The 14044-nt window shown below is 42.3% G+C and overlaps 1 long non-coding RNA gene across 1 annotated transcript in view; it reads left to right on the top strand.

Annotated features, from left to right (window-relative positions):
- The window catches only part of LOC131484415 (uncharacterized), a 58900-nt gene extending 45670 nt beyond the window's left edge, over positions 1 to 13230 (top strand). Inside the window, exon 3 of the long non-coding RNA XR_009248235.1 lies at positions 13054 to 13230. This is a non-coding gene — a long non-coding RNA (uncharacterized LOC131484415). The remainder of the gene's footprint in view (positions 1 to 13053) is intronic.
- Positions 13231 to 14044: the final 814 nt, after the last annotated feature.

The following is a 14044-nucleotide window of genomic DNA, read 5'->3' as shown; positions in this document are numbered from 1 at the left end:
TTTAATCACAATAAGGCTTCCTTAGAACTGGACAAGGTGATTACCAAAGTTTGTGTGGAAAACTAGGCCTGTAGGAATAAGTAGGAAAGCACTGAAAAGAAAGGGTCATGAGAAGGGACTAGCCCTCCAGATAGCTAAACATATCCCAAAACCTGATACTTAAAACTGCAATAGTTAGGTGTGGAAATAGACAGAAAAACCTGTGGCAAGAATAGGAAGTCCAGAAACAAGTGAAACCAGGTATGATAATGGTGGTTCCCGGGATCACTGGGGCAAAGATAAGCTTTTTATATCATTATGTTGGGGGAAACTGGACAGTCATTTGTAAAAAGATAAAACTAGATCCATTTCTCACAATATACACAGGAGCAAGTTCCAAAAGAATAAAAAATGTAAGTGTAAATAAAAAAGAAACTTTACAAGTATAGACAAAAAACATAGGTGGATTCCTCTATAACTTGGGTGTAGGGTTTCTATGAGGTTCTTTTGTTTCTTCTATTACTTTTGAGATTCCTGTTATCTGTTTTATGAAGCTTCTCATATGCCATATGTTTGGATTTAGTTTTTGTGACATAATCCATGAAACGTTTACTAGATCAGTTTGTTACACTTACATGTGTTAGTATAACTAATATTATATACATACATATACATATTTTGTCTTAATTCTGTCATCTTATGTTTTTAGTTTTTAATGCTTCCTTGAAATCCATTACCTAAGCTGACTGTGGCATAAATTCAGTTCTGTTTTTCTTTGCAAATAGTGTGACTGTCAATCAATAGACTCAGTAGTTCCTTAATCCCTTGAATGTTTTCTTTATTAGGACTTCAGTATATATTGGGTTTTTTTGTTTTGTTTTGTGTTTTTTTTAATTTTTTTAAATGTTTTTTAACGTTTATTTAAAAAAATTTTTTTTAATGTTTATTTACTATTGAGAGACAGAAAGAGACCGTGAGCAGGGGAAGGGTAGAAAGAGGAGGAGACACAGAATCTGATAGACTCCAGGCTCTGAGCTGTCAGCACAGAGCCCGATGTGGGGATCAAACCCATGGGCCATGAGATCATGACCTGAGCCCAAGTCAGATGCTTAACTGACTGAGCCATCCAGGTGCCCCAGTGTATATTGTTTTACTTACAGTATTCTCCATTTCAGAGACTCCAGTCACCCTTAGTTTAGGTTGCATCTCCCCTTTTCTGATTGCTTTAAGTTGTAATATTCTCTCCCTCCATATTCTCTGGGATTATTTTGAATTCTTCCTACATATCAGAAATTCACTTTGAAGTAGTCACCTCTGTCATGACATATTTCTTTTTTTTTAAAGTTTATTTATTTATTTTGATGGTGGCATGTGGGGGGCAGAGAGAGAGAGAGGGAGAGAGGATCATGGGCAGGCTCCATGCTGTCAGCACAGAGCCTGATGTGGGCCTTGAACTCACAAACCATGAGATCATGCAACTGAGCCACCCAGGTGCCCCTGTTACAACCTAATTAAATCTAATTAATTGTATTTTCTATGTCACAGAAATCAAAATAAATCCTATATCACAGGAAATACATATCACAGATATATATCTCTATATTTTTATCTACATATGTGTCTATATATCTTTGATATAGAAAATATAATTAATTAGTGTTAAGTGGTGTTTGGTCGTTGGTTTGTTTTCTTGACTCTAAAAACTCCCTTTTCATTTTATTTTTGTTTGAACATCTATCTCATCTCTGAAGTCATCTGGATTAGATCCTTCCTCTTTCTTTGGCAGGTGGTGCCCCTTTGTCTCTCATATTATCATCAACCTCATCATCTTCTCTTTTTGTAACATATTTTCAAGCTCTCCCTGGCCTTTTTCATGCCTAAGGGGAGCAGCTCTGTCTAGCGTTCTTTTCTTTGTATTGATACAATGTGGGTAAATTCTTTTTTTTTTTTTTTTTTTAGTGTTTATTTAGTTTTGAGACAGAGACAGAGCATGAGTGGGGGAGGGGCAGAGAGAGAGGGAGACACAGAATCCCAAGCAGAGTCCAGGCTCTAAGCTGTCAGCACAGAGCCCAATACAGGGCTCGAATTCATCAACAGCGAGATCATGACCTGAGTGAAGTTGGACACTCAGCTGACTGAGCCACCCAGGTGCCCCTAATGTGGGTAAATTCTTTTCAAGTCCTGTCTGAGAATTGTCTTTCCCTCGAAAGGTGAAGTTCAGATGGGTTTTTCTGTAACCTAAAGACCAGAGGAGGGAGAAGAGGGGTCAGCAGTTTGAGAAAACCCTCAGCCAGCATTATGTGTGGCCTTGGTTTGCAGTTGGATTCTATCCTGTCACCTTGGGTTTTGTGAAGCCATGTTTCCCACCAAATCCCACAGATAATTTTGTATAGAAACAGCCTCACGGCATTGTTTTATCCATTAAGCTTCTCAGTCAGTGCTCCTTGTAAAGGGTGGAAACAGGGAATTATTACTTCTATCCAAAAGACAAACAGAAAACTGAAAGATCAGAAACAAGGATTTGTTAATGGATGTCATTAAAATGTCACATTATGCCAAATGTTTTCATTGTTAAGTTTGATATTAGTAAAAAGAAAAAAGAAAAGAAAAGAAAAGAAAAGAAAAGAAAAGCAAGTTCACTATATTTGAAGGGAACTGCACGCTCAACTTTCTCATTTTGTAAGGATTCTTGAGCTTGCATGATAATTATGAATCAGCCATTACAATTTTTAAATGGAATAAAGTACTTGAAACAAAAATAGTTCTAAAAGCAAAAAGGTGAAAGAATTTCCCAAAAGAATGTATGGGCAAAATTTGTGTTTAATGGGGGATGCGGGTGAATTTTAGCACATTTATTATCCTGGAGGGGAGATTCCAAAGATAAGAGTGTCTCTGAGCTGCAGGCATCATAAATGTCCCACCCAGTATTCTTGGGTTGCAGGTACTTTCTCTGTTTGGTCAAAAGACCCTGGATCCTCTGCTTCAGTCAGGAAGTTACGTGGTGTCATTCCATTACCCAGCTTCTCCTTTCTGATGCCAGCAGCCATTTCTACATTGTCCCAAAGAAGCCAGGGAAAAGAAATGGCAAATATGTTGTACTTAGGGTGGCCCTGAATCTTTTGAAAGCCTGTCCTGTAGTTTTAACACATTATGGGTCCTGTCTCCCTGTGGGAACTAGGACTTAATTGTGTTTGTTTGTTTGCTTGCTTATTATTTATTTATTTATTTATTTTTGAGAGAGAAAGAGAGAGAATGGGAGCATGAACAGGGGCATGTGGGGGCACAGAGAGAAGGAGACAGAATCGGAGCAGGCTCCAGGCTCTGAGCTGTCAGCACAGCTCAAACTCAGGAACCATGAGATCATGACCTGAGCCAAAGTCAGAGGCTTAACCAACTGAGCCACCCAGGTTCCCCAGGAATTAATTGTTTTAATCTTTAAGCAGCCAAGGCACCGTAATATGACTCCAGTGCCTGCCATTTATAGGCACCACCCCAGGCAGCAAGAATTGAAGAAGGACCTCGGAGTGAAATCTGTGCTTTTGCCACACTTTTTGCATGCTGGGGAAGAGGACACTCCACCTGGACTCTCTTTTCCTGTTCTGGCAAGATAGCGGAGGGTGGTGCCTGGGGCTTCCAGAGGCAGAGGTGGCAGGGGTCCTGGTGACAGCGCCTGTGGTGCAGGGCCCGCGGGGGCGGTGGGGGTGGGGGATGTCCCCTAGCACCTGCACGTGGAGATAAGGAGACCCCACTTTCAAGCGGTTCAGCAATGTGCACGGGTGTTGTTCCAGACTGCCTAGCAGCCAGTCTCATTCTGCGGCTGGCTTCCCTACAGCTGCTGTGGGTTTCCTTTAGGAAAAAAACTTCCTCCTTAAACGGGCTCAGAGACTGGCTGCACTCAGATTTGGGCGCCTGCGATAAGGGTCCATCATGTGAGGAGGACCAGGTCCTCCTGGTTCTCAACGTGCTGCCTTCCCTACCTGCTGCAGCCTATTTCTCTTCCCTTTGTATTTTCTCCGGTTGCCATTACTCTTCATTGCTCTAGACAATTGGCTTAGGCTAGGGCTGTCAGATTTACAAAATAAAAATACAGGCTGCACCACAGATCGTGTGACTCGATTACAGGAAATGTCCAGGTGGACGCGTGATTACAGAATGTAGATTCCTGTTTGCCTAAGGCTGGGGGTGAGCATGTGAATGGGTCCTCGCTTACCTTCCAGCGATGAAAATGTTCTAAACAGAAGTTGTGGTGATCGTTGCACAGCTCTGCAAATATATTAGAAACTATTAAATAGTATACTTTAACTGGGTGAATTCTTGTATATGAATTATTACTCAATAAAGACATCAAAAAATTAAGAACCTAGTTAAATGGGAGTTTCAGAGAAACAAGAAATAATTTTTAGTACATCCCATATAATATTTGGACTACACTAAAAATTATTTCTTGTTTCTCTGAAACTCCCATTTAATTAGGTGTCCTGTATTTTCTCTGGAAAACCTACTCTAGATAGATATTTAGGTGTCCTTGCCTTCCTATCCCACTTCACTTCAAGTAAGGATTACCAGAATGCAAGCCCCAGAACCTGTTTTATTTATTATTATTTTTTTTAAATTCGGGCTTTTAGCTGCACCAAACAAAATCATGTGGACTCTGGAAACTTATGTCTTATTATTTCAGTGGCCACCAGTCTCTCCTTTCTATGGCTGTTGTTCTAATTCCCTGAGGATCTGGTTTAACCATGCTCATGGGGTTTTTTTTGCACAACCTCTTTCCACCTTCCTCAGTATTAGTGTTTGTAGGGCTGAAAAAATCCCCAAGCTCTTTATCTAATGTATCTCTTATATATCACTAATATAACTGATTGGAGGAATGTGGTTTTGTTCACTGGTCTGATTGATCTCCCTAGCACTTTTATCTAAACTACACAGTCTTGTGTAGTTTGCTGGCATAGTTCATAATCGTGGGCCTTCTTTGCCAAAGGGCCACCCTCTGCCACATGGTGGAAGGTGAGCTGATCGCTTGCACCCTGCAGAAACTGACCCCCAAATAGAGAGATATCAACAATATTTTATCTTTCAAACTCACTAATCAGATAACTCACCTCTTGACGGTGGGAAGGGTTGAGTTCAGGACTGTGCAGAGGGCCCCCAGATTACTGTCATGAACATTGTTTCATATGAAAACATAAAGCTAGTGAAATAGAGATTTTTCTTTTCTTTTTTTTTAATGTTTATTTATTTTGAGAGAGAGAGAGAGAGAGAGAGAGCACGTGCCAGTAGAGGAGGGGCAAAGAGAGGAAGACACAGAACCCAAAGCAGGCTCCAGGCTCCGGGCTGTCAGCACAGAGCCTGACACACGGGTCGAACTCACAAACCACCAGATCATGACCTGAGCTGAAGTCGGACGCTCAACTGACTGAGCCACCCAGGCGCCTCAAGAAATAGAGATTTTCTTGGAATTATAGGGACAAAAGGGGCTAAAATAAATCCAGAGAAAGATATATACTAGGAGCCCATTTTTGTACATATGTGTAAATACATAAATCTTTGAAACTAGAGGAATTTCTGCTAGTTTGCCTTTTAGGGAAATTGGGGGAGGGTATGGCATTGCAGAATATTAGTTTTGAATTAAAAAAAAAACAAGGATAGGGGAAACTTTTAGTGATTTTTAATTTGAGAAGGTGTAAATGTGGGTTTCTTTTTAATATTTTATGCAATAGATTCTTGTACAATGAAGTATCCTTTCCCAGCAGTGCCAAACATCCATGTTCTTGCTTCTCTTCCCGTTCCAGTTTGTGGCCTCAGAGGTGCTTACAGGTTAGTGTGGTATTTGCCATTGGCCTCAGTTGGTCCGTCTCTTAGGCATGCTGGGTGAAGAAACCATAGGGCTATCAGAAGATTTAGAAATCGATAGTCAATTCTCATGCTGTCCGCATAAGCTTCGTCCTCTTTGGTGGTTACTGATAGATTGAAGCTTTTTCTAAGTTCCCAGTTCATGGACCCCACCTCACCCTGCTGTGGGCAGCCTCATTCCAGGTTACCCCTCTTGCCCCCTGCATGTGGGTTTCAGGAAGGAGGGATTCTCCCTTCCTCATGGTAGCAGGTGGGTTAACTCAACTTGACAAATGCCTTCTCTGTCGTGGAAACAAAGTACCGTCCATCCGATTTCATGAGTTGAGTCTTCTAGGGAAAGATCTATCAGGCAGATTGATCTGGGAAGCCCAGAAAGACTCCCTAATGAGTACTGTTTAGGCTTCCAAATGGAAGCCTGTTGCCTTTTCCCTTCCTTTTTTTTTTTATCCTAATTCAGAACAGTTGCAATTTATGTTCAGTTGGGAAAACAAAAAAGAATTCACTAAATGAGAGAACATGGGTGTGAGCATACTCATGTTGCTTCTGCGATGGATATACAGAAGACCTCTGAGACTGCAGACAAATCATAGCTCTGGGTCTCCATCTCCTCACCTATAAAACAAGGGGTTTGGTTAAATGGCGTTGAAGGGCCCTTCCAACTTGTAACATCTGCAAATTCCATGAAGCTGTATCTCTAGGGGCTTGGCCTCTGATACCTTAGCCCTTGGCAACTGCTCAGAGGGGCCTCGGTGTACTGTTGAGACAATATCGGGTGACATGCTGTCCCTATCTAGACCCCGCCATTGCTCTGACCAGCTTTGATGGTGTGCCCCAACTTAGAAGTTGTCCCACGCCTGAGCTCTGCTCAGCATTTTTTTTTACGAAGACTATTTGAGTGTTTCTGTTATACATCCTGGTTGCCATGCAAACTTGGCTCGCAGAAGCCTGAAACAAACCCCAAACACCTCCTTACATACTTGCTTTATGACATTTTATTTGAATGCCAATATAACAAGTTTATAGTAAATGGAGGATATGGCAGGAGACTAAAATAACACCATAGTCTTTGAACGCTCTAATCTGAGCTTAATAATTTTAAGATTTTTAGACATTTGTAACTCAACCTATGGGCATAATCTAGTAGTAATGGTACTTGGGTAAAGATGTTATGCATGGAGCTCAAAAAGATTGTACTGGATCAAATAACACAGTGGTTCCAAAGGAAACTAAATCTTTTTAAAACCCTCAAACATCAGTTTAAACTGTTAAGTTTAATTTTATTTTAAATTCATGTTAAAGTAATTGCATCAAGCTGGGATTAGGTACCGTCTCTGACTCTCCTCTACCGAGTTAACCATTTCACGCATTAGAAATACACATAAGTTATTTGAAAGGGGAGGAGATGCAAAGTAGGCTGGAGGCTTCTGTCGACTTCGGTGTTGCATAAGCGATACCCCCAGGTGCTTCCCCAGCGTGGGACATCAGTCACCTATTTCTCCGTCTGTTGGAAAACAGAGCGTGCATCAGAGTGAATCGCTGAGTGGGGAGACCGCAAAACAGTTCTCAAGTCCTTGGACAAAGGGACATTTTAGCCAGTACCTTGCTCATTGTGAGTGTTCAAAGTTGGTTTGATGATGTTCTTCAGGCAATAATTCTTTGAGGGTGTGGCCTGATAGAGTAGAGAGAGCACTGGGCCGGGAGTCACCCAGACCAGGCTTGCAGGGCCTGCTCAGCCAGTCGCTAACATCCTAACTCTGGAGAGTATCTCTCTCTTAGTTTTAGTATTCAAACCATAAAATTAGGGTGTTAATAAAATCTCAAGGGTCCTGTCAAAACCTGATGTTCTGAGCTTTTCCATTAAGCAAAACCCTTTGGAGGTGAGCGAGCCGCAGGGCAGCCATCCACAGGGAGCCTTGTAGAGTGGCTATTTCCCTTACTCCTTTTTGTTTTCCTGTGCCACCAGCTCGGCCACATCAGGGAGTGGCCAGGAAGTGCCCAAGTGCTCTGACTTGGGCAGTCTCTGGCTGCTGTGGGGCCAGTATCCATGCCATTAGGTGGGAAAAACAGGGAAACAAGGAAGGCCTATAATTCAGCTTTTTCTTGACAAACGGTCCTCCAGCTTCCCATCTTAGAGGCAGGCACAGCACCCATAGGAAGGGCTAGGAGGCTAAGAGGAGGAGCTGCTGCTGAGTTCGTTAGAGCCCGTGAGAGCAGACCAGCAAGAAGAGGGCATATGCAGGCTACCCTCAGGTAGGACTCACCAAGGCCGGCTCTGAGCGGACAGAGTGCAGCCAACAGAGAGTGAGGCCAGGAATGCAGGAGAGCAGATCAGGGCTGATGTCGAGGAATAGCCCAAGTCAGAAGAGAAGGGTACTTCCTGACCTGGGCCATTTGGGACCAGAATCCCATTCTTTTCCATGCATCTACTTCTGTTGGTCCCATGGCACAATATAGACATGAGGGAGCTCACAGAAGGGGGTCAGAACATGATGTTTATGCCGCAGGATCCCAAGTTCTAAGTGTCTACCTGTGCTGGACAGAGATCATTCCTTGGTAGCCAAGAAGAATTTCCACATAATTTCCTTTAGTGCTTATAAGCAGTGAATCACAGGAACTTACCCCCGAAACGCAGAGCACAGTGTATACACTGTATGTTAGCCAATTTGACAATAAATTGTATAAATAAATAAATAAATAAAATAAAATAAAATAAAATAAAATAAAATAAAATAAAATAAAATAAAATTTTAGTGCCTACATATGATCTTGGAGGCACTTAGCCATTCTGAGACTTCTGCATCACATAGAATCCAAAATATTTGATCTTCTTTTTTAAACACAAACATAAGGATTTGAATTGGTAACTTTTTTCATTCTGTGGCCCTCAACTTAATTTTCCCAAATAACTTTTCTTCTGCTAAACATTGAGCAGAGTCACCTCTAGCGTGGCTTCAATATTTTATTTTTTTGGATTTATAAAATCTAGAAGAAATGGAATAGAAGTCTGATCTCAATTTCCTTGTTATGAATGGGGATTTTAATATATAAATGCATCAACAACAAGATTTAAAAATTTTTAAGATATATGATATTTCAACAAATGGCATATATTTCATGTATCTATATAACTAAAGCTTTTTTGACAGGAAAAACATAAAATTATTAACATAGGGTTTGTTTAGATTTTTATAACCAAGTGTAGTAACCTACTTAAGTTAAACTCTTATTCCTTTGTTAAAATAGTTAATACTTATCCCACATATTATGTATTTGGATTTCTTTTGTGTGTGTGTAGACTCCGTTCTAAATTTAAACATAACTTGGGGCACCTGGGTGGCTCGATCAGTTAAGCGTCTGACTTAGGCTCAGGTCATGATCTCGCGGTCTGTGAGTTCGAGCCCTGCGTAGGGCTCTGTGCTGACAGCTCAGAGCCTGGAGCCTGCGTCCAATTCTGTGTCTCCCCCTCTCTGCCCCTCCCTCACTCATGCTCTGTCTCTCTCTGTCTCTCAATATTAAATGAACGTTAAAATTTTTTTTTTAATTTAAACATAGCTCTTCAACTTTTTACTGATAATAATAAGATATGATTTAGTAATACTGATAATATTGATAGAGTACATTTAAAAACTTTTTTTAATGTTTATTTATTTATGAGACAGAGAGAGTAAGTAGGAGAGGGGCAGAGAGAGGGACAGAGGGTCTGAAGTGGGCTCTGAGCTGACAGCAGCAAGCCCAATGCGGGGCTCAAACTCACGAACTGCCAGATCATGACCTGAGCCGAAGTTGGATGCTTAATTGATTAAGCCATCCAGGTGCCCCATATGCTTGGATTTCTTATGAGCTTGTTTGAATTTCTCCTCACAGTGTAGGGATCCAGGCCTAGATAACAGTGCTTTGTATTCCCTATAATGAGACACAAGACCACACTTAAACAAAGAATGATTATTTTTGCAATGAAGTTGTAGATTTGATTAATTTTATTCCTTACTGTAGAAATTAGCTGTTTTAGGGTCTTTACATATTTTATACATCCTCTATAGAATATAATTCTAGACTGTTCTAGAAGAAGGAGACTATTCCTCCTTAAAAAGCACAAAAAATGTTTCAGGGAACAATGCCACCTGACACCTTGGCACTTTGTAAATTAAACAGCTGTTAGTAAGGTCAGCTTTGGGTGCCTGTTGTGTGTCTGGGGGGAAGGGGAAAGTCCTCTGCCCTCAGAGAACTTTAAGTCCAATTAGGAAAATAAGAAGAAATCAAGAAACAGTTAAAAGTATGTTTGGGCTACATAACATCCCCAGAAGTAAACCGTGCCCCTGCAAAAGGGTGAGGGGGGATAACGTTTATTTCTCCAGGCCCTAAAAGGCCAGCTTTGCAACTTCCCTCATTTTCTTCCAACTATTAACATTTTCCAGGAAATAAGACAAATTAAGCAGGAAGTTATGATGGTTAATTTTATGTGTCAACTTGACTGGCCACAGGGTGCCCAGCCGGTCAGTTGAAGAGCTGAACAGAACAGAAAGGTTGAGTAAAAGGAACCCCCCCCCCCACCCCCCACCCCCCCACCCCCCCCCCGCCTCCTGCCTGACTGAGCTGGGACACTGGGTGGGCTTCTCCAGCCTTTGGACTTGAGCTGAAACACTGGCTCTTCTTGAGTCGCAGCTTGCCAGCTTTCAGGTCGGAATGTAGACCATCTGTGTGTCGCCCTGGTTCTCTGGCCTTTGGCCTCAGACTGAAACTAAACATCAGCTCCTGGGTCTCCAGCTCACCAACTGCAGATCTTGGGACTTCTCAGCCTCCATAATTATACGAGCCAATTCCTTATCCTGAAACTACATATACACAAACCTACATATGCATAATACATACATGTATTTATGTATATGTGTGAGTATCTTCTATTGGTTCTTTGCCTCTGCAGAACCCTAACGCAGGGGTCTTATCCTTTAGTTTATCAATATACAAAGCACATTTTAGGCAGCTGCCCAAAGAGAAAGAAAATTAGAGGGACGGAAGAGTATCTCATTGCAATTAGGCAACCAATTCCAGTGTGGACCGAGCCTTTCCAGTTTTTCCAGCTTTTCCAGCCTTCCCAGCTCTGTCTGATAGTTCCCTCATTCTTCCCTAAGCCCTTGCTGTCTCCAATTGTCATTGTGTAAAGAATGTGACCATTCCTGGGGGCTTGGGTCAGCTGCCATCTGCAGCCTCACCAAGTGCTGTTCCGACCTCCCTCGTTTTCTCCACCACGTGAAAGAGACTGGAGGCTCTGCAATGAAGGCCTCTGCCTGACGTTGAAAAGCACCACTCCTGTTTCTCCCACCCCTTTGAGGCCGCGTATGTCCCATTCTACTGCAGGCCTCCCCTTACATTCCCTACCTCGCTTTCCCAAAACCTTATTGAAGGGCAGTGTTGTGGGGGTGCACACACCACCAAGTGCTCTTGGCCTCCCAACACCCTAGCAGACTCTCGTCTTCACTGACAAATCCTCCCAGCTGACAGCATCCTTCCAAGGACCTTGGGTTCCTCAGGCCCTTAAAAGCTCACTTCTGGGGTTAGGGAGCCAGTGGCTCTCAGACAGTGGGACACAGCATCCAGGAGAGACACATTACCTACTGCAGGCACTGAGTTTGCACAGCAAGCCAGAAGTACTAGGATTTATGGAGAAACTGTCAGTTACAGAAGAGATGAGTCCCACCAGTTCAAAGAACTCACTTTGTCAACCGGGATAAATCTAGGTTTGGAAAAGCCTGAAGCTTGTCTGATTTGGGAAGCCCTCTTAAAAAAAAGAAAAAGAAAAAGAATTCAAAATTACAAAAACAAAATTAGATATGAAAGTGATATTTATTTGGAATAAGAAAAAAGAAACAAAAATTACATGTTTTTAAAAAACTGACAAATACCAGGGCGCCTGGGTGGCTCAGTTGGTTAAGCATCCGACTTCGGTTCAGGTCACGATCTCACCATTTGAGTTCAAGCCTTGCATCAGGCTCTGAGCCTGGAGCCTGCTTCAGAGTCTATGTCTTCCTCTCTCTCCTCCCCTCCCCCGCTTATGCTGTTTCCCTCTCAAAAATAAAGAAACCTTTAAAAAATTATAAAAAAAAAATCTGACAAATACAACATGGATCACAAAATCCAGAAAAATAACAATTTTTAATAATTGCCTGATACATCTGCATAGTGGATTATCCCAACATTTTTGGCTACGTACTCTTTGATGACTTTTTCATATAAGAAAAATTTTGATAGAGAATAAAAAGATAACATAGTCTTTCTTCTAACATGATGGACCAAAATTTACTTTATACCATTTACAGTTTAGGCAACTTTATTTTAGTTTTATAGCTTGCTATTGGTAATACTGTAAATTTTTAAGGTTTAAGAAAACCTCCGTCAGTGTGTCTCATATAAGAGTTAAAAGTTGAAAAAAAAGTTCCCACAGACTAGCTTCTAGCTCCAATTATGTGGTTTGGTTTGTTTGTTTGCACTATCTCCATCTTTCGGGTGGGGGCCCCTTTGGACTCACGCATATCCTGTTAGCACCTCTCGTCTTCACCTTCATGGTACAGTAGCTGGTCATTCGGCAAAGTGGGCATAGGAAGCCACCCGTCCGTGAGGGGAAGTGGCTGATAGAAAGTAAAAATGGAAAGAAACAGCAATCTTAACTAATCTCACTTAAATATCTTGCTTTTCAAAAATATACAAAAACATGTGATGAGATTGTACATTGCTCGACTCCTGCCAAGACTGTGGAAAAGCCCTGGACAAACGAGGGGCCTGATGCTTCATATTCGCCAGCTTCACGGCAAATCTCTCTCTGGACAGTCCAGCGAATGGTGGCCTCAGACCCTGCTCTCGGGCTTCTTAGTAGTTATTCCTTATTTGCAGTCTGCTTTCCTGAGTCAGATGTCACCTTGTCCAGGAAGACCCTCCTTGAATGCCCAAGACCAAGCTAGGTGCCCACCCTGTGTCCTCCAATAACACCTTGTGCAATAGCACCTCTTTTGTAATACCTGCCATGCTGCTTTGCCACGCCTGTCTGTCTCCCCCAGTCGACTAGAAACTTTAGTAAGGACAAGGATTATGCCTTCCTCACCACCATGTCTCTGGTGCCTTCCAGTGTCTGGTACTCAGTGAAATTTGTGAGCTATACACTGAATGAATAAAAGAATCAACGGTTTCCCTTGTTGTCCACCATACCAATGACCCATCTTTTGTTTTCAGGCCCCCTTGGGGAATACTATGGCAGTGACTACTCATTCAACTCAAAGTTGACCTCCATCTCTGGAATTCATTCTTCCCAAATTTGTTTGACCCTTTGCAACCAGCCCCTGCCTCCTGCTGTCACCCCCTTCCTGTAGGCAGCCGGGGTCCATGAAATAAAAATATCTACCACCCTTCCCTTCTGACGCCATGTTTTGCTCTCGTGCACTCTGTATTCTGCACACTATTTTCATGTATGTGTCATAAAGATCCTTCCTGTAAATTTGGCAATGTAGCATGGCAGGGGTATTTTGTTCTGTATCACAGAAGAAAAGAAGAAGGAGGAGGAGGAAGAGAAGGAAGGGGAGAAGGAGAAGGATGAGGCAAAGAAAACAAGGGAGGACAAAGATGAAGGAAAAGTAGGAGGAGCAGGAGGAAGAAAGGATCAGGGGAGGAGGAAAGGAGGAGAGAAGAAGGAGGAGGAGGGAGGGGTGGAGAACTCAGAGCTGTGAAAGGATCTAGCCAACATTGCGAAGGGACCTAGAATCAGTACGTGAGCTTTATACATCCCAGTCCAGGGCTCTTTGCACTACACTGTCTTTTTAAGATAATGCAATGGAATACCACACTGGGAACCACTTGTCTTCAGAGCTTTAAGAGAGAGTCCTAGAAGCCAAAATGGTAGATGAAGCTTTTTAGAGGAGATGGGATTTAAGTGGAGGCTTAAAGTTTGGATTCCCAGGGCAACAGGGACAGCAAACACTTGGGGACCGTTAGAACCCCTGCCAGCCATTCCTGCCATCTGCACCCAGTACCTTTCCTTTCCAAGAGTAGGAACTCACAATCATATCAGCATAGCAAACTAGCCAGTGTGCAAAATGCACTTGGAGTGACCAGATGGCTAAACTGTGTGCAACTTGTCTTTGCACAGGAACAATGAGCCAGTAATGGGGACATTCCAGTTACTATGTGTGGCTATGGCAAGTATTGAGTGTGCAGGTTGCTCGTTGCC

The sequence above is a fragment of the Neofelis nebulosa genome, chromosome 9, assembly GCF_028018385.1.
Source record: "Neofelis nebulosa isolate mNeoNeb1 chromosome 9, mNeoNeb1.pri, whole genome shotgun sequence".
Lineage (NCBI taxonomy): Eukaryota > Metazoa > Chordata > Mammalia > Carnivora > Felidae > Neofelis > Neofelis nebulosa.
This window is presented reverse-complemented; position numbering and strand designations above follow the sequence as displayed.